General features: G+C 44.0%; 1 pseudogene; it reads left to right on the top strand.

The window, feature by feature from the left end:
* The first annotated feature begins 16,192 nt into the window (after positions 1 to 16,192).
* LOC126177438 (5S ribosomal RNA) lies at positions 16,193 to 16,310 on the top strand (annotated as a pseudogene).
* The last annotated feature ends 3,363 nt before the right edge of the window (positions 16,311 to 19,673 follow it).

The following is a 19,673-nucleotide window of genomic DNA, read 5'->3' as shown; positions in this document are numbered from 1 at the left end:
GCGAATGCAACCGTGTTAGTCTTTAGGAGAGATGTCGGCATGGAGGCGGTAGTTTTCAATGTTGAAGCAATTCCTATATTTCATTGCGAATGTGAGGGTGCGCGGGTTACAGTAAACGGGCAGTGGTGCATCGGATGCATATTACTTGACTCCCAAGAGATGTCACATGGGGCGACTGCAGCCATGTTAGTCTCTAGGTGAGGGGTTTGCATGGAGCCTTTAGTTTTCAATCGTGACGCAATGTCTATATTGCATCGTGAATGTGAGGGTAGGAGGGTTACAGTAAACGGGCAGTGATGCATCGGATACAATTTCCCCGATCCGTATTTCAACGGGTTTCTTTATAATGGTGTCACGAAAGATGTGGCTGTAGCCAAAATTAATGTTTTTTCATACTCCGTTGAATTTCCGTTATAGATACGAGGGTCCGCAATTGCAGCCTCTTTGGGTTGGAAAAGGCGTGTGCAATGTTTATGTTCCATGAAGCGTTCTTGCACTGTGAGTGTTGTTTTTCCTTTATCGGGCATACCACAATGGGAAGTTAATTTGTAAGTTTCTGCAGTAGAAAATTATCCTTCACTGATCCCATCAGATCTGAATGATAGCTAGTGAGCGGAAAATCACTTTCAGCCGAAAATTACTAAGGCTTATTTGCTGTTTAGAATGAAATATAGCCAACGAAGGGAAGAAAACGTAGCGACTTTGCTAGAGGAATCTCCCCTTTACCCGCTTTTCGGATGTTGGTTTTAGCTGAGAATGCCCGGTGAGTTTGCCGGGTAGAGAATCCATTATCTCTGAGTACTGTCTGTAAGTGTGAAAGCTCTTTAGGTAAAATATCTGCATCCAATACTGCACGGACGCTATGCACAAGCTCTTTAAGCGCACTCATGGTTTGGGATGAGTGATGGCAACTTGGAGAGGGCACGTATAGATCAGTGATAACATAAACAGAATGTCCCAGGGTGCTGCGACCATTCTGTCCACCCAAAATATACAGGAAGGGGAGAAAACCGTCTTTCTCTAATTCCGTAGACGATCGAATATTCTCATGAATGGAATTAAGATGATGTAAAATCTCCATTAACTTATCTTTTCTGTGGGGCCACAGGATGAAGGTATCAATCCCATATCCTTAAAAAACAGTTGGTTAAAGACATGCTGATTCAAGTGCTCTTTTCTCAAAATCCTCCATAAAAAAGACTAGCCTCCAGGATAGACAAATGGCTGCCCATGACGACGTCTTCAGTCTGTTTAAAATATTCTTGTTTGAACACAAAATAGGTTGAAGAAAGAGTGTGCCGAAATAATGCTGTGATGCCCGTCTGAAACAGTTTCCCAACTACTGCCGAGGGAATGAGCAAGAGGTACCTTTGTAAAAAAAAATAAATAAATAAATAAATAAATAAAAAATACTACGTCAAAACTCTGAAAGAGATCCGAACTACTTAGATGGAGAGCCCCCAGTCTATTGATTAAATCGGCAGAGTTCCGTATATGATGTGGACATTTGCGAACCAATGGTCTCAGAAAGAAAGCAAGATGTTTGGCTATATCATATGTTGGGGCGTCAATATTACTCACCATAGGCCGTAATGGAAGACCATCTTTGTGCACTTCGGGAAGACTGCAAAGTCTTGGTGGTGCGCTGCCATGTGGTGTTAACCGCTTGATGGTCTCAGGAGATAACGAGGAAGAACTCAGGAGTGTACACATCTTCTGTTACACACGTGCTACAGCATCGCGATCACTCTTCCTGCGCATTGTATCACTGAGTAGGTCACACATCTTCTCCAGATACAAACTACGAGGTAGCAAAACAGTTGAGTTACCTTCACCAGCCTTCAGCAGCATTGCGTCCCGATCCTCTCGGAGATTTCGTAGTACATCCCTTTCTTTAGAGATTATATTACTGCGCTGAAGAGGAGCTTTCAACAGAGCATGGTAAGTTTTCCTTCTTATTTCTTCGGCTGCATTCATAGGAAGGCGTCGTACGGCTTCTTCAGCACCATTCAAATTTTAAATTAGCAAGAGGTATTCAACAAAAACGAAATGAACTTAATTAACTGGTTGAAAAACGTATTTTTTTAAGCAAGAAAAAATGCCTGGAACGGTCTGACAGTTCTCCCACTCTCATTCACGAAAGAATGTGGTCTTCCTAATCAACATTACAGTGCATTATAACGTTAAAATGGGCATGCAAGTCTAATGAGCAAGTGAATCATGACCACAGCTAAGCAGTTAGTTGATATCGTGATTCCCTACACTGTCGGAGACAGCTACATTTTACCGTAACAGGCATTTGTACTGTGACGTCGTCGCTGCACCTGTTGGTGTGAAGTTCGGCTCATGTGCTGCATGGTGGTGAAAATACAACTAATCCTTCCCTACGCTGAAATAAACACCAGAAGATCTCTGTTCAGATCTACGTTAATGAGGACGATGGTACGCGTTCTATCCAGTGCTAACATATCTTTAAACTTCCAACAACCAAATCACAGGTTAATAAATATTCTATCGGTATGATTATAGTCAGAAGGACTAAATTCACTGAAGCATGTGATCGTGAGTGATACTCATATCGAAACCGCACTTGGAGTGAAGTTCTCCAACCTGGATTGGAAGATGCTACGTAGACGAACGCTTCACCTTAATAAGTCTGAATCAGACGTTCGTCAAATTTCATGTCTAAAGACAAAATTTGATCTGACAAAGCAGGAGGTTAAACATAAATCTGTCTACTTGGCCGATTGGTAAGGCAGAAGGTCATTCAGCAGTTGTGTAAGACCAAGCAGACATTGTTCACGACCCCATGTCGAGTCAGAAGATTTCCTGCAATCGCAATCAATTGGACGACAGTTTTAATCCGATGAGTCTGAAAACAGCGCGATTCGACCCGTCTGGTGTCAGATAACCGAGAGTGACAAGTGTAGAATCGGGCGTGCCACGTAACGTCTCCCAGTGGGAATTACGAAACTAAGTACCCCCACCAGTTTTCTTCCTTTTCCACTTGTCTTTTCCATCCACAGGCCTGAACACCACTAGAGTCTCCTTGCTACCAAAAAAGAGTCTTGTTCAATCGAACGCCTAGTTTCAGATTTCTAGTATCGATGGGCAACACGACAGCCGCCCCTCTGATGTCACAACGTCTTCGCCAGAAGGACTTGCACTCTCAGGATTGCTATGGCTTGGAGCAAAAAAGGAAAACACTTTAGAAGTGGATGGCGGGTTGTATTTCTTGAGCGTCTCGTGTCCCCGTTTTTAAGATTCACTTCTGCCGATGGAGCTTATTCCCTGCGGGGGGAGGGGGAGGCCAGTCGCTAACACATGCGAGACAGTAGAGCGAAATTTAAATTCGTGTTTTCTTTTTCACGCGCTCTGAAGTCGATTGTTCGCTAAGGAGAAAAAAATGTCCTGTCCGTGCCTAGTGCCCTGGAGAGACGGCAGGTCACACCCCGGCATTCCTCTTGTCGGCTGGGAGCGTCCCGTCGTAAACTCATAGATCTGGAGGCGACAGACCGGCGTCTCAAGCTCTCTCTGACCATTGAGGAGAATTCGTGCATCGTTCTTTACTGCTCAGCTCTGATAACGCACCTACAACGGTTATAAGCTAATCTAGGTGCCCCGTGATGCCAAGCTACGACTGTAATAAGAATTAAAAAGGAAGTTACTGATCTATGTGGAAAATTAAATATATCAACCCTAATTGTTTAGTTATTATGTATGCGTTGCAAATGTGCCTATCTCATCCTTTACCTGACCCAACACGTTATGAAAAGGTAATTGAAAGTGCATTACAGATGAGAAACATCATGTTAAGTCCCAGGCGTTTCTCAGTGTATTTCTTCCTCCTCCTTAATGGGGTTAAATGTTCTCAAAGTTGAATAATTTCCGCACGATGACCGCTGTTTCTTAGGGAAAGAAAATTGTCAAAGCTATGAGCGTTATCAGGAAAAGGCCAGTCGAAATTCCTACATTCTGCTCTGGAGGTTTATTGGCCGAAAGGTCTAAGTCTCAAAATAATTACCTGGGGCGGTTTTGGAGCTCACAAAACCGGAAGTCAGGCGGCGGATTTCGTGAGGTTATGACGAGAGTCGTGGACGCTGTTGCGCAGGGCTGAGGTGTCAAAGGTGTGTTTTATATAAAGTCGGGAATGAACGATTCTCAGTGATCGATAAAGTTATTTTCCGGTTTTTGTGTGAAGGGGGGTGACTTAATGAGCGAGCACAGTCTAGGTGGAAACATCGACTAGGTGGAGGTGGCGCTTAATGAGAAAGAGGCAGACTGGGCGAGGTCTTAAAGAAGACAATAAATTCCTCTTCATGCTTTTGCGTTTGCCCCACTTCGTTTTAAATTTACAATGCTGTCTTCTTTTGTTAATGAAGAAAACGCTAGAAAGCGGTATCAGAAGCTGCGTGACTGTGTGTGGTGCCCGTTTTCCAATCCAGGAGTCTGATGTGGCAGTCACCTGAAAGTAATTTGTTCCTACAGAGCACTCACTAGCAGCATAAGAGTAGTGAGAGTTTTAGCCCTGTCTCGCGAGTCAAACTGAGGCGAGCAACCGTTATTTCGCGGTAGGGTACAGTATCTGATCAAAAGTATGTGAACACATATTAGTGGTCGTAAATATGGTATGTGTCCACCGTACCCCTTTAGGACGGCTTGAACTTAACCTGGGGACATTTTCAGTGGGCTGACTGGTGGTCTGTGGAGGTGTCACAGCCCATTCTTCCTGAAGAGCCGACATCAGAGGATGTACTGATGAAGGACGCTGGCGTCGGGAGGGATGTCGAAGTTCTAACTGGTCCCAACGGTGTTCCATTGGGTTCGGGATCGGACTCTGGGCAGGCCAATCCATTTAAGGGATGTTGCTGTCTTCAAACCATTGCCTTATATAAGCTCCTTTATGACAGGGTGCTTTGACATGCTGATACAAGTAAACACCATTTCCGAAATGTTCGACTGTTGTACACAGTACATAGAGCTCTGAAATGTGTTCATATCTTTCCCAAGTTAGCGTTTTCTTAAGCACAATATAGGGAGCACATGTTAACTACCCCAAAGATCCCATACCATAATATCACCTCCACTGTAGTATTTCAATGTGGATGCTATACATGTTGGCACGTATCGTGCTCTACAAATTCGCCAAATCCAAACCGTTCCAGCGGACTGCCACGTGGTATAGAGCGATTCATTGATCCAGATCACTTGTTTCAGGTCATCCACTGTCCAGTGGCGTCACACTTTACATCACTTCAAACATCGCTTAACACTCACTGAACAAATGTGTGACCCATCAGAAGCTTCTCGACAGCTCTACCTCACGCTTTTCAACTCACCGCGCACAGCCATTGTGCTAGCTGGATGCTGGTAGCTTTCTGAAACTCCCAGGTGATTCGTTACGCTGATTTCATGCGATTTTTTTACAGCCAACCTCTGCAATGCTGGTCGATCCCTGTCCTTCAGTACATGAGGCGTGCCTGGTCTTGGTTCAATTATGATTCTTCCTCCGCGTTTCCACTTCATCACCATATCACCAGTAGTCGACTTGGAGACTTTGACAGGCGTTGAAATGTGCCTGACGGATCTGTTACTCAGGTGACCTCCAGTGAGTAGTCTGCATTCCAAGTGACTGAGCTCTTCTGATCAAGCCAGCCTGCTGTTACTGCTCCCCTGCTGACAACACAAAACTTCCTTAAGTCCTCTTATACTGCCGAGCCAGCTACTGATGACATCTTGCGGTCAGTTCTGTACAACGTATGCGTGTTGAATGCTTTTGATCCGACAGTGTATTTCTAGCAGTGCAGAGATTTGATGCTGAGTCCAGGAACAAACGTTTTAGAGACAGTCTACTGAACAATAAGTCGTGTGATGTGTCGCACACCACCCCTGAACCCTGGCCGCGTTTGCGAATAGGCCTTCGCCAGACGCTACGGGAGCTCCGACACGACAGACAAGAAGACACGTTTCACAAGTTCAGCTTATCGTACCACTGTTAGGCACCTTCTTCGAGAGAATGGGTGGTTTGGCGGGAAGGCGCGATTGTAAACTAAGTTAAGCACATTTACAAAAGGAAGGGTGAAGACTGATTAAGGTTATGAAACGTCCCCTTAGAAAAATTATACACGACTGTGCTTAAACTGACACAATATTTTTAGCGCAACGCAATCTGACTTTCAAAAATCCCTACAAAAGAATGGCCTTGACTAACATTAACCTATACCTTTCACAAATCACTTACCTCACAAAAATCTTTATTACTCGAACTACTGCAATACAGCGAGCGCCACTACTGCTAGCTAAATAAAAGATTCAAACTACGGAAGGCACTAACTACTGATAGGCATAGTTAGCAAATGAAAGACTTTAATAGAGAACAAACAATGTATTTACCTCAATAGTGTTCAAAAGTCATAATGTATATAGCAGTTCATGATATCCAGTATTGCAAATTTTAAAACTCCGCCATCTCTCTCCTCACATCCACCACTGCTGGCGGCTCACCTCCAACTGCACAACGCTACGCGCTGTTCACATCCAGCTGCCCAACACTACAATGGCAGACAACAATTCAAACTAGCCACAGACTGCACACAGCACAGCCAGTGATTTTCATACAGAGCGCTACGTGGCGTTACCAATAAGAAAAACTAAACAGCCTACTTACAAGGTTTTAATGTCGCGTCGACATCGAGGTCATTAGAGATGGAGCACAAGTGCAGAATGTTTCAAGGATGTGGAAGGAAAGCGGACGTACCCTTTCAAAGGAACCATTGCGTCATTTGTGTGCAGCGATTTACGGAAATACTGGACAATATAAATCTGGATGCGCAGACCTGAATAATATAGATTTACAGTCCATATGGTAAGTGTGGAGATTTTACGAGATTATGTGCGATTTTTACAAGAAGGGTGCATTCTCCATGGAAGCTCGAGGAAGAAAAATGCAATGTCTGTGAGATAGAGACTTCAGTCTTTGTCGTTATTGAGAATTCAGGTATAGCAATCTACATACTGTTCACCAACTTTGAAGTTATTGGTGGACTAGTAAAGCACATTTTCGACTTTACTAAATGAGATTTTGCAATTACGTCAGAGATGGCAAAGAACTTGGGAGAACACATGAATGGAATGGATTTCTTGAAAAGAGATACGATGAATATCAACAAAGTAAAACAGTGGTAATGATACGTAGTCGAATCAAATCAGGCAATACTCAGAGAACTTGATTAGGAAATGAGACACTAAAAGTGGTAATTAATTTCGCTAGTTGGGTCGAAAGATAGCTCACGTTGGCCAATCTTACTATGCAAGCATAGACCAGAAGTGGTTCACATCCGAAGAAATAATACCGTCGGCAACTAAGAAATAGATATTGAATAAATTAATAAGATGGTACTGATGCTCCATGGTACACAAAACAGGTCAGAACACTGTTGCAAGACCTAGGAAATGGCATGCCAAATTCAGAAGTACGACGTTTTACGGAAGATCGAAATTTAGCAGAACTTCATTGTGAGGTGCTTTTAATAGTTTCTACATACATCTGACAGAAAACCCAAAGAGATTCTAGTCGTATGTAAAGTAGCGGCAATATGCAATCAATATCTTCACCGCGCGGTAACAATGGTGATGGCACTGATGACAGTGCCATTAAAGCAAAGTTACTAAACACAGTTTTCAAAAACAAAATGGTTCAAATGGCTCTGAGCACTATGGGACTTAACTTGTGAGGTCATCAGTCCCCGAGAACTTAGAACTACTTAAACCTAACTAACCTAAGGACATCACACACATCCATGCCCAAGGCTGGATTCGAACCTGCGACCGGAACGGTCGCGCGGTTCCAGACTGTAGCGCTTAGAACCGCTCGGCCACTCTGGCCGGCAAACACAGCTTTCCGAAATCCATTAACAATAAGAAGGTGAAGTAAGCGTTCCAGAATTCTAATCTATAAAAGCTGCCAACATAAGTAACGTACAGATATCCTTCGTGTAGCGAAGCAAGTTAAAACACTTAGCAAAGACAAGGCTTCAGGTCCAGATGGTATACCAGTCAGGTTCCTTTCAGAGTATGCTGATACGATACATCCATACTTAGCAATCATGTACAACTGCTCGCTCCTAGAAACATCCGTACCCAAAGACTGAAAAGCTGCACAAGTCATGCCAATACACAAGGAAGTACGTAGGAGTAATCTCCTGAATTACAGACCCATGTCACTGATGTGAAATTGTTGTAGGCGGTGGTAAGTTCCTATGGTACCAAACTGCTCAGGTCATTGGTCCCTAGGCTTACACACTACGGAATCAAACTTAACTAACGTACGCTGAGGACAAGACACACACCCGTGTCCGAGGGAGGAGTCGAACCTCCGACGGAGGCAGACACACGAACCGCGGCAAGGCGTTATAGACCGCGCGGCATTAGGAGTAGGGTTTTGGATCATATACTATGCTCGGACAATATGAATTATCTCTAAGAAAACGATTTATTAACAAATAGTCAATACCGATTCGGAAAATTTCGTTCTAGTGAAACACGACTAGCTCTTTATTCTCACAAGGTGATAAGTGCCCTCAACAGGGGACGTCAAATTTATTCCATATTTTTAGATTTCCAGAAGGCTTTTAACACTGTTCGTCATAAGTGACTTCTAATCGAATTGCAGGCTGTAACGTAGCAAATTACTACGAGTTGTCACCTTGTACTGAAGGCGTAGCTTGCCGTGGTGGTGGGAGGGGCGCAGATTTTGGTTCTGACTGTGGAACAGCTGACGCGAGCTACTAGGAGGAAGGAGCTGTGTACGTGCCTAATGTTGCGTGTATACGTTACACATACTCTATATCAATCTGAAGAAATACTATTAAATATTAATCAATATTTTTGATACTAAGTATACGAAACTGCATCGCTAACACAACCATGCAATCAAAATTACAGATCTATAATTTCAGTACTTTGGAGATAATTTTTTTTTACCTAAAACACATAATAATTGTGCTGGCATTGTGAAACGGAGTTAGGGACAGTAATGTATTCCTCTATAGTATCAATTGAAACTACAGCCAAGAGAATAGGTTCATATAATTTAATTTTTTGGAATTTTCCTTACTTTCATCACCACGGATTTCTGACATAATTAAAAGTACTTTGGAAAATTATTATTTCATCGTGTTTTCGTTGTGTGAGTGTTTTGGGGAGACAGAGAGTGAATGGAGGACATACTTAAAGTGAGAATGTGATAGTTTATTGAAACTATGTAAACGTATGCGTGAGAAAGTTGTTGTGTAATAGGGGAATTTGTGACGTGTGTCCGAGAGAGCTTGATTTTGTAGAGGGACGTTCAGTATTAAATTTATTAGTTACGCATTTTGTGGACAGGAGTCAAAATGGCTCTGAGCACTATGGGACCTAACTTCTGAGGTCATCAATCCCCTAGAACTTAGAACTACTTGAACCTAACTAACCTAAGGACATCACACACATCCTGCCCGAGGCAGGATTCGAACTTGCTACCGTAGCGGTCTCGCGGTTCCAGACTGTAACGCCTAGAACCGCTCGGCCACGCCGGCCGGCTGTACAGGAGTCGTATTTTTTTTCATTAAATTTTATTTAGTTTCGGAATTACGAAATTTTTTGTGTAAATTACTTGTGATAATCTGGTTGGCTGACATTAGAAATACCGAAAATAGGTGTTCTCGAGATGATCTGATTAGCTGCCAATAGGAATTCAGCATTTTCCGCGCGTTTGAGTAGGTCTTTGTGCCTCAGCTCTAAGAGGCGATATAGTCGCTCGGGGGTCGTCTTCTGGTGGACACCTACCTTAAACCGCGCTGATCAAATTTGTTAAATAAATGAAGAAATTCGCGCAATTAATCAGTTCTAGTGTCGCTGACAAAACGCGACTACAGTATTGAGTACTTTGTGAAAGTTTGAGCTTCGGTTTATTTTAGGATGGTTAGGTTAGTGTTGTTTAACGTCCCGTCGACAACGAGGTCATTAGAGACGGAGCGCTAGCTCGGGTTAGGGAAGGATGGGGAAGGAAATCGGCCGTGCCCTTTGAAAGGAACCATCCCGGCATTTGCCTGAAACGATTTAGGGAAATCACGGAAAACCTAAATCAGGATGGCTGGAGACGGGATTGAACCGTCGTCCTCCCGAATGCGAGTCCAGTGTGCTAACCACTGCGCCACCTCGCTCGGTTTATTTTAGGAGATATTACTCTGTGAACATTTCATGTCGTACGTAAACATTACGTGGGGTGTTTCATTCAGATTACGAGATATTATGGGAAGCACTTCTTTACAAGAAGCATGAGAGGTTCCATGCGCTCTTTTGCATGTCACCTCTAATTTTCGTCAATTTTATTAATGTTCTATGTCATTGCACGGTGGTAACAGACCGAATAAGGTTATTGCAATGAGAGTATTTGTACTGAGAGCTCAAAATACTTTTCACTTGATTTCTGTGCATGTTAGGTTACTGCCCTGGGTGGCCTGTGGGAGGCGAGCATCGGAGGACGCGGCACACTGCGTTTCTGGTTGGGGGCTGCACTTCTCCGAATACTGAGGGGTTCGTACGATGGGCCTGGCTGAATGACTGACGTTCGTCGAATTTTCCCATTTTATGCAGCGCGAAACTACCTGCAAGTTGTCTGAGTGTCGCCGCAGTTTATGTGTTTACCGTTCCGGCGCGTCCGGAACAAAGACTCCTGGCACTGACTGACTGCTTTGTCCTCTTGATTATCAGAATACTTGTGGACTGTGCCCTGCTGGGTGCGACTGTCTGGCGCCGGATGGCTGCTGGTCTAAGATTGTTGTTTTCGTAGCCGGTCAAACGGCAAGTTCCGTGCCCTCAGCTGAATAGAGAGGCTAGTTGATGTCATAAAGCCCTGCTCAAAATTGGAGGGAATGGTCGCTATTGGCGTGAATGGTGTTCTGAGACAGTGTGAGGGAATTTCGGAATCAGAACTGAATGCTGATTCGCGTTTCCCGAGGATGGTAGGGAGTTGAGCAATATTGGCTTCGCTCTTGTATTGTGCGGGCGCAGGGATTCGGGATCTGATCTTCGTCGCAGTCGGATAGTCTTGCGACTTAGTCGCACCTTTTTTCGGAAGAACTTAGAATTCCCGGACAACCTTCAAGGCCAGGGGTTGAAACAGAGCTGCTGCACACCAGAAGTCGGCGCGTGCATCATCAGAAAGCTGCCTACCGACGACCTGTTACAAATTTCAGGATTGGTAAAGTATTTTGATGCTCTGGCATTGTAGAACCTTTCAATTTTATGCTGAAGTCCTCAGCAGCATGCGCGCTCGCTTTTCCACAAGTCCACCTTGTATGTTTCTCCATGTGATCCCATTTGAGCTCTCACTGCTAGCCGCAATCCTACAATATAGTCGGGAGAGTAATATTTGATTGATTAGGACCTCCAGTCATTATAGTCAAGCTATTGCATCAGAGAGAGTAGGAGCCCTTGTTCTCGAGCCAACTCATATTCGCATAATAATTCAGAATATCCTATCCTTTAACCTACTGTTTGTGTCGATAATCAAGTGACTCTATGCTCTGATGTATAATAAATCTCTTTGTAATATTTAAGCCGCATATTATTTCGTATATAAAAGCAGATCCCATGTCCTGTTGTTTATTATGATAAAGTTCTCTTTTTTTCTCTGAGTAGATTACGATTTTTATTAAATTATTGTGAGTGTGCACTCCTTATTTTACCAACTAGCAGGGTACACCATCATTTCCCATCTTTACCGTTGTGCTCATAATTAATTAGGTGGTAGGTAAGGAGGGGGTCGAGTGCATGTCTCGTTCTCATGCAAAATTCGTCAGAATTAAAGAGGTACAAACTCTTCTCCACCCCTGCACCTCGCAACCATACTGAACAACTTGCAAGTATCCACAATGAGATTTTCATTATGTAGCGGAGTGTGCGCTGTATGAAACTTCCTGGCAGACTAAAACTGTGTGCCGGACCGAGACTCGAACTCGGGACCTTTTCCTTTCGCGGGCAAGTGTTCTGCCATCTGAACTACCCCAGCACGACTCACGACCCGTCCTCACAGCTTCAATTCTGCCAGTACCTCGTTTGTAAGGTAGGAGATGAGGTACTGGCAGAATTGAAGCTCTGAGGACGGGTCGTGAGTCGTTCTTGGGTAGCTCAAGTGGTAGAGCACTTGCCCGCGGAAGGCAAACGTCCCGAGTTCGAGTCTCGGTCCGGCACACAGTTTTAGTCTGCCAGAAAGCTTCAACTCGCAAGTAGACTTGGATCAGTGCCCGTTTACAACGTTCAGAATATCGGGTCGGACTAAATATCTTCTGGCTGCTTTCGGGTGTGGACTTACAATAGAGACAGGCAGTAACAAATGGTCAAATGGTGCAAATGACTCTGAGCACTATGGGACTTAACATCTGAGGTCATCGGTGTCCTAGACTTAGAACTACTTAAACCTAACTAACCTAAGGACAATACACATATCCATGCCCGAGGCAGGATTCGAACCTGCGACCATAGCAGCAGCGCAGCCTAGAACCGCTCGGACACAACGGCCGGCCAGTCAGTACCACTTTTTCTTTTTTTTTTTTTGGGACCAAACTGCTGAGGTCATCGATCCCTAGGATTACACACTACTTAACTTACGTTAAGAGCAACACATACAAACCCATGCGCGAGGGAGGACTGGAACCTCCGACGGGGGAGCCGCGCGAATCGTGAATCGTTGCAAGGCGCTGAGACCGCGCGGCTATCCCGCATAATTGATGTCGGTATATTAAATGCGGACTTGATAGCAATTTTCCGTGTTTCAAAGACAATAAACCAACTTGAAAAGAAATTTTGGATATTTTTTCAAACGAGTCATGCAAGAATCGCGAATGTTCGATAGTTTACCTAACTTTCAGACTCTCCCCATGGACAGGAGTTATATGGCCTTTGCGTGGTAGGTATTTAGTCGAATTTTCGTCATCGCTACTTTTTCCGGCTGAACCAATACCTACCGTCACAGAATGAACGGGCAGACAACCGGAAACCTATCCAGGTAGGTGGACTGTTCAAAGAACATCCCGCCCCGCCGCAATGCCAATATACTGTAGTATCGTCCCTGTGTGTGACTGGATTCGTGATTACCTGTCACGAAGGTCACAGTTCGTTGCAGTTCACCGAATAGTCATCGAGTAAAGCAGAAGTAATATATGGCATTCCGCAAGGAAGTGTTATAGGCCCTTTGCTGTTCCTGATCTACATAAACTATTTAGGAGACAACCTGAGCAGCCCACTTTGATTGTTTTGTGGGTGATGCTGTCATTTACCATCACATAACGTCATCAGATGATGAAACCGAATTGCAAAACAAGTCTTCTTGCGTGGCCAGAATTGAAAAATGGTTTAGACAAGCTATCTGTATGGTGCAAAAAGTAAAAATTGGCTCTAAGTCATGAAAAATATGAAGTCATCTACATGAGCACTAAAAAGAACCCGCTAAGTTTCAGTTACACCATAGCTTATACAAATCTGAATGCTGTAAACTCAACAAACTACTTTACTAATAACTTAAATAGAATCTATCGCGTAGATAATGTTGTGGGGAAAACAAACCAAAGACTGCGATTTATTGGTGGAACGTTTGGAAAATGTAACAGCATTAATAGAGAGACTGCTTACACCACACTTGTCCGCCATCTTCTGGAGTTATGCTGTGCGTTGTGGGACCCGCATCAGACAGGATTGACGAAGAACATCGAAAAAGTTCACATAAGGGCAGCTCGTTTTGTATTATCGCGAAATAAAGGAGAGATTGCCAGGGATGTGATACACGAATTGGGGTGGCAATCCTTAAAACAAAGGTGTTTTTCGCTTCTCATGAAATTTCAATCACCAAACTTTCCCTCGGAGTGTAAAAATATTTCTTGGTGCCCACCCACACAGGAACAAATAATCACCACAGTAAAATAAGAGAAATGAAAGATACCACGGAAAGATTTAAATCTCTGTTTTTCCCGCGTGCTGTTCTAGAAAGTAACGGTAGAGAAGTAGATGTGTGTGTGGTTAGATGAACCCTCTGCCAGGCACTTAATTGTAAATTGGAGGGTAGTCATGTGGATGTAGATGACGTAGAGAGGATGTAAAGTGCAGATTAGCAATAGGAAGAAAAGGTTTTACAATACAAAAATATTTTAACAAGTAATGTAATTTTAAGTGTTAGGGAGTCGATTTTGAAATTAATTGTCTGCAGAGTAACCTTACGTAGAAGCAAACTTGGGTATTAATCAGTGCATATAAGTAGGGACTAGAATCTTTTGGAATCTGTTGATAAAAGAGAATACTGAAGGGTAGGTAGGATAACTAGTGAAGAACTGAGAATTTGGAAGGAAAGAAATTTATGCCACAATTTAAGTAAAAGAAGGGTTCGGCTAATAGCACATATCCTGAGGCAGTGGTAGATAACTAGTTTCGCACTGTAGGGAAGTGTGGGGGTTTAAAATTGTAAAGAGGAACTATAGGTTGACTGCAGTAAGCAACTTCAAATAGATGAAGAGGCTTCCACAGGATAAGCTAGCTTGGAAACGTGAATAAAACCAGTGTTTGAGCTGAAGATGACAAGAAACCACAATGGTAGATATCTGTCAACGATGAAGAGCAGATACAGACTAAGCTACAAGGAAAGGAACGATGATGTATGAATAAGAAGAAATTGATCATTAGCGAAATCCAGGAGTCATAACCATTATATTCAAACCTATGTGGTACTGACACTACAGCTGCGTCTTACTCTCTAACTGCTGGCGGCAGATTAAAGTGTAAGCTCGAACAGGAGTTGAGTTTACGAGTTAACTCTCAAGTTGGTGCAGAACTGCTACATACACATGAAGCACACGTGGTCTGCGTCACGAATAGCTGACTGACTCACCAGGCAAGTGCTTGTCCCAGCAGTTAAGTGTCTCTCTCAGCGGAGGCGTAAACACCGGCATCTTAAGTGTGATGACGTAAGGCGGGAGAGGTAAACCGTGCACACCAACTTCTCTCTTTCCTGGTACCGAAGCGGAGTGTGGCGGTTAAGGTACCTGCCACGCTATACCGTACAGACTGAAGTGCATCTGAGTGCTTCGGTTTAGTTGTGGCATTGGAATGCAAATGCTCGAGACTCGAAGCTAGTTGCTTGGACTGAGTAGAAATGAAGATTGGAAATGAAAATGCAGAGTCTCAGCAAACAATTGTAAAGGCAATGAAATAGAAACGGTGGTGGCAACAACAGGTGAAGCGGATGGATAGGACGAATAAAGTTTTGATGAATTGACAAACGCGTTAACGCGAGAATTACTGAGGGATGTGCATTGAAGAAACTGCAGATAAAACGGGCTAATGGAAGGAGGAGATTCAAGAGCTCTGGAAGAATAATATTTATCTGAGTCACATGAAAGAACATTTAGAAGGTAAATAAGCCATTTGGGAGAAAAAGAAAACCATTAATGTGGAAGAAACATCTGAATTAATATGAACCTTAATGACACAGGTTTCTGCATGGACTACTCCGTGGAGGAATATAAACGGAATGTCGCCCAATAAACAACAGTTCTAAGATTCCTTCAAACATAATCAACTCTGAGCGAACAGATACTTTGCAGTTCTGTTATACTGCACGGGTTCGCATTTGGGCATCTCGTAATAGATTTGTAGTTCATTTTATCGACTGGAACGTCAGTGGTTTGTAAAACAACACGATTCTTCCTCAATCAAGTTTTTTTCTGTCGCAAATTTTTACCTCACAGCTGAGTTCAAAAATGTTCAAATGGCTCTAAGCACTATGGGACTTAACACCTGAGATCATCAGTCCCTACACTCAGAACCACTTAAAACTAACTAACCTAAGGACATCACATACATCCATGCCTGAGGCAGGACTCGAACCTGCGACCGTAGCAGCAGCGCGGATCCGGACTGAAGCGCCTACAACCGCTCGGCCACAATGGCCGGCAAAGCTGAGTTCGTTAACAATAAAATCATTGCGGGGTAAAGACCTCAGTGAAAGGTGAGTTAGTTAGATAGATTTATATTCAATCGCTCACTTGTGCGATTAACCGTAAGTATGTGGAAACCGTCATTTTACGTTCATATTACACACTCACATGTAAATGTGGCTACAAGCTGAAGCTATTTTCATTTTTCAAATTTCTCATACAGACATGGCAACGGCCTTGCCGCAGTGGCTACACCGGTTCCCGTGAGATCACCGAGGTTAAGCACTGTCAGGCATGGTCGGCACTTGGATGGGTGACCATCCAGGAAGCCATGCGCTGTTGCCATTTTTCGGGGTGCACTAAGCCTCGTGATGCCAATTGAGGAGCTACTCGACCGAATAGTAGCGGCTTGGGTCAAGAATACCATCATAACGAACGGGAGAGCGGTGTGCTGACCCCACGCCCCTCCTATCCGCATCCTCCACTCAGGATGACACGGCGGTCGGGTGGTCCCGGTAGGCCACTCTTGGCCTGACGACGGAGTGCTTTTATACAGACATGACTTTTTAAGTCCTACCCACAACGTTTTCCATATTACATGAAGAGAATGTCTTCTCCAGAACAAAAGAACTTGTCGATGAAAAACTTTTTCTCTGTGTCTTCAGTTGCGCCTTTGCTGTCTACCAGACACCTTATATCATTGGATGTCATTTTTTCTTCTGGTGTTGTACAAGGGGCGTTCAAAAAGAAACGAGCCGGAGGCATAATTTTGGAAACCAATACCTGTATGTTACATCCTGGCTGATGAGACACTTCTCCCAGTGTGACACAAGGCGGTGAAGTGGTGCCTCATAAAAATCATGTGGCTGCGATGGTAACCAGTTCCTCACGTACAACTGGACGTCGTCGTCTGAGGTGAGTCGTTTGTCGGTCAGAGCCTTTCTAAGGGACCAAAAATGGCGTAATCATAGGAAGAGGTCCGGACTGTATGGAGGGTGGCCGAGAACCTCCCATTTGAATTTCTGCAGGAGTGCCACGACTGTATTGGCCGTATGAGGCTTTGCATTGTCGTGTAGCAGAATGACCCCACGGGTCAGATTGCCTGGTCGTTTTGATTTGATCGCTTGGCGAAGGGTGGCCAAGGTTTGCGAGTAACGCTGGGCCTTCACTGCGCTGCAGGAAATGAATCAGAAGGCGGCCATCTTGCTTAAAGAAGAACGTCAGCATAACCTTTCCTACACTCGTGTGGACGACTGATGCATGCTTCTGCCAGCTCTTTTATCGTCACGTGGCGTGCACGTGTGCTCTCTAGCGACGGGCTGTGAACTTCCACGCTCTGGTCGGAACCACACCTCGTTACACACGACACGACATTACGCTCCTGTCACTGGTTTGCGCATTCCAGACTCCGGTTGGTTTCTTTTTGAACGACCCTTATAATTACGTACATCACTGTTCGTTTTGAAATGTAGTGGGTCATTTACAACAAATTTCGTGAGGGAATAAGTATACCGTGAAGCAGTAGTCAAAATCGTCAATTCCGTCAACAGATGTCTGCAAGATGATCATAGGCGAGCACCACAGCGCATTTTTGAGCACTGACTTTTTTTTTTCTTAAAGAGCACTTTCCATTTAAAATTGTTCTGCACGGCTTTATTGAGTGAACGTAAGCAGAACATGTTAACTTAATCATTGGTCTCTCCCCGAGCTTTGCAGTGATTTGAAGTGCAAAAGTGGCGGAATTGAGTTGTTTCAATACTAATGAACAATTAGATTAGAGACACCTACCACGCTGCCACGGAGATTATGACTGCTATAATATCATCTTCCGTATAAACGAAACCTACCCACACGGACGTGAAGCCTTAACTGTCCGCACGAGATGTAAGCTGCATTGTAGGTCACAAAAGCTTTATATCAGGTTGTACAGTTCTCCGATCAATGAGCCGAGCTGCTCCGAATATCTCAAGCGCTTCGCCACTTGCGCGCCTCTACTGATGATGCCTCTATCTTGCATCATTGAAACTGCGCTTGTACCGCTAACAGTGCATCAGTGTACTGTAAGACATTCAAAAACCCTTAGCCAAAACCCTTAGCCATATATGAATCATGTACAGGGTTATTACAAATGATTGAAGCGATTTCACAGCTCTACAATAACTTTATTATTTGAGATATTTTCAAAATGCTTTGCACACTCGTACAAAAACTCAAAAAGTTTTTTTAGGCATTCACGAATGTTCGATATGTGCCCCTTTAGTGATTCGGCAGACATCAAGCCGATAATCAAGTTCCTCCCACACTCGGCGCAGCATGTCCCCATCAATGAGTTCGAAAGCATCGTTGATGCGAGCTCGCAGTTCTGGCACGTTTCTTGGTAGAGGAGGTTTAAACACTGAATCTTTCACATAACCCCACAGAAAGAAATCGCATGGGGTTAAGTCGGGAGGGCGTGGAGGCCATGACATGAATTGCTGATCATGATCTCCACCACGACCGATCCATCGGTTTTCCAATCTCCTGTTTAAGAAATGCCGAACATCATGATGGAAGTGCGGTGGAGCACCATCCTGTTGAAAGATGAAGTCGGCGCTGTCGGTCTCCAGTTGTGGCATGAGCCAATTTTCCGCGGGCTACGCGTGAAACTTGCCCGCACGCGTTCAACCGTTTCTTCGCTCACTGCAGGCCGACCCGTTGATTTCCCCTTACAGATGCATCCAGAAGCTTTAAACTGCGCATACCATCGCCGAATGGAGTTAGCAGTTGGTGGATCTTTGTTGAAGTTCGTCCTGAAGTGTCGTTGCACTGTTATGACTGACTGATGTGAGTGCATTTCAAGCACGACATACGCTTTCTCGGCTCCTGTAGCCATTTTGTCTCACTGCGCTCTCGAGCGCTCTGACGGCAGAAACCTTAAGTGCGGCTTCAGCCGAACAAAACTTTATGAGTTTTTCTGCGTATCTGTAGTGTGTCGTGACCATATGTCAATGAATGGAGCTACAGTGGATTTATGAAATCGCTTCAATCATTTGTAATAGCCCTGTATATTTATTCATCTATGAAGACATCCGAACGAATCGTGAACAACAGCTACGAACATAGTCCAGCTTCCGAGAACTCAATGTGGATTTGTGAAGGGATATGGAACGACTGACACATTTTTTGCTGCACCTCAGCTGGTGGGGAAACTTCGCGAGAAAAGAAAGACATTGCTTCTTGCTTTTATTGACCTTGTGAAGGCATTTGATTCAATACGGTTTCCGCCGTCACCAAGTTCCTGAAACTAACATAAAGTGGGTAAAACTGCTGTGCAACAACACCAGTAGCAGGGTGTGATAATCTGCATGACACACTGATACTTTCCCTGTCACAACTAGGTTAATCTAGGGTCATCTCTGTCTCTGATGCTGCTCTTTGTTACTGTAGTGTATACTACAACACTCGAATTAGAGAAGTGTGTACTATGGACAATGCTATATGCGGATGATGTGATGCATGCGGTGGATTATAGGAAGGATCTTGAAACACAAGTCTGCAATGAGTTGGCCCCCGTTTAAACACCGACAAGCGTGAGTACCTTGAAACGATTGCGTCTCCTTTAACTGTACAAATTAATGGTGCTAGTCCCATAAAGTTTGTCAGAGGGACGGCTATATGAATGAGAATGTGGAAGCAAATATCAGAGCGACATGGATGCGATTCAGAGGT

This window comes from Schistocerca cancellata, chromosome 3, assembly GCF_023864275.1.
Source record: "Schistocerca cancellata isolate TAMUIC-IGC-003103 chromosome 3, iqSchCanc2.1, whole genome shotgun sequence".
NCBI lineage: Eukaryota > Metazoa > Arthropoda > Insecta > Orthoptera > Acrididae > Schistocerca > Schistocerca cancellata.
The sequence above is the reverse complement of the archived record's forward strand: the minus strand, read 5'-3'. Positions and strand labels throughout refer to the sequence as shown.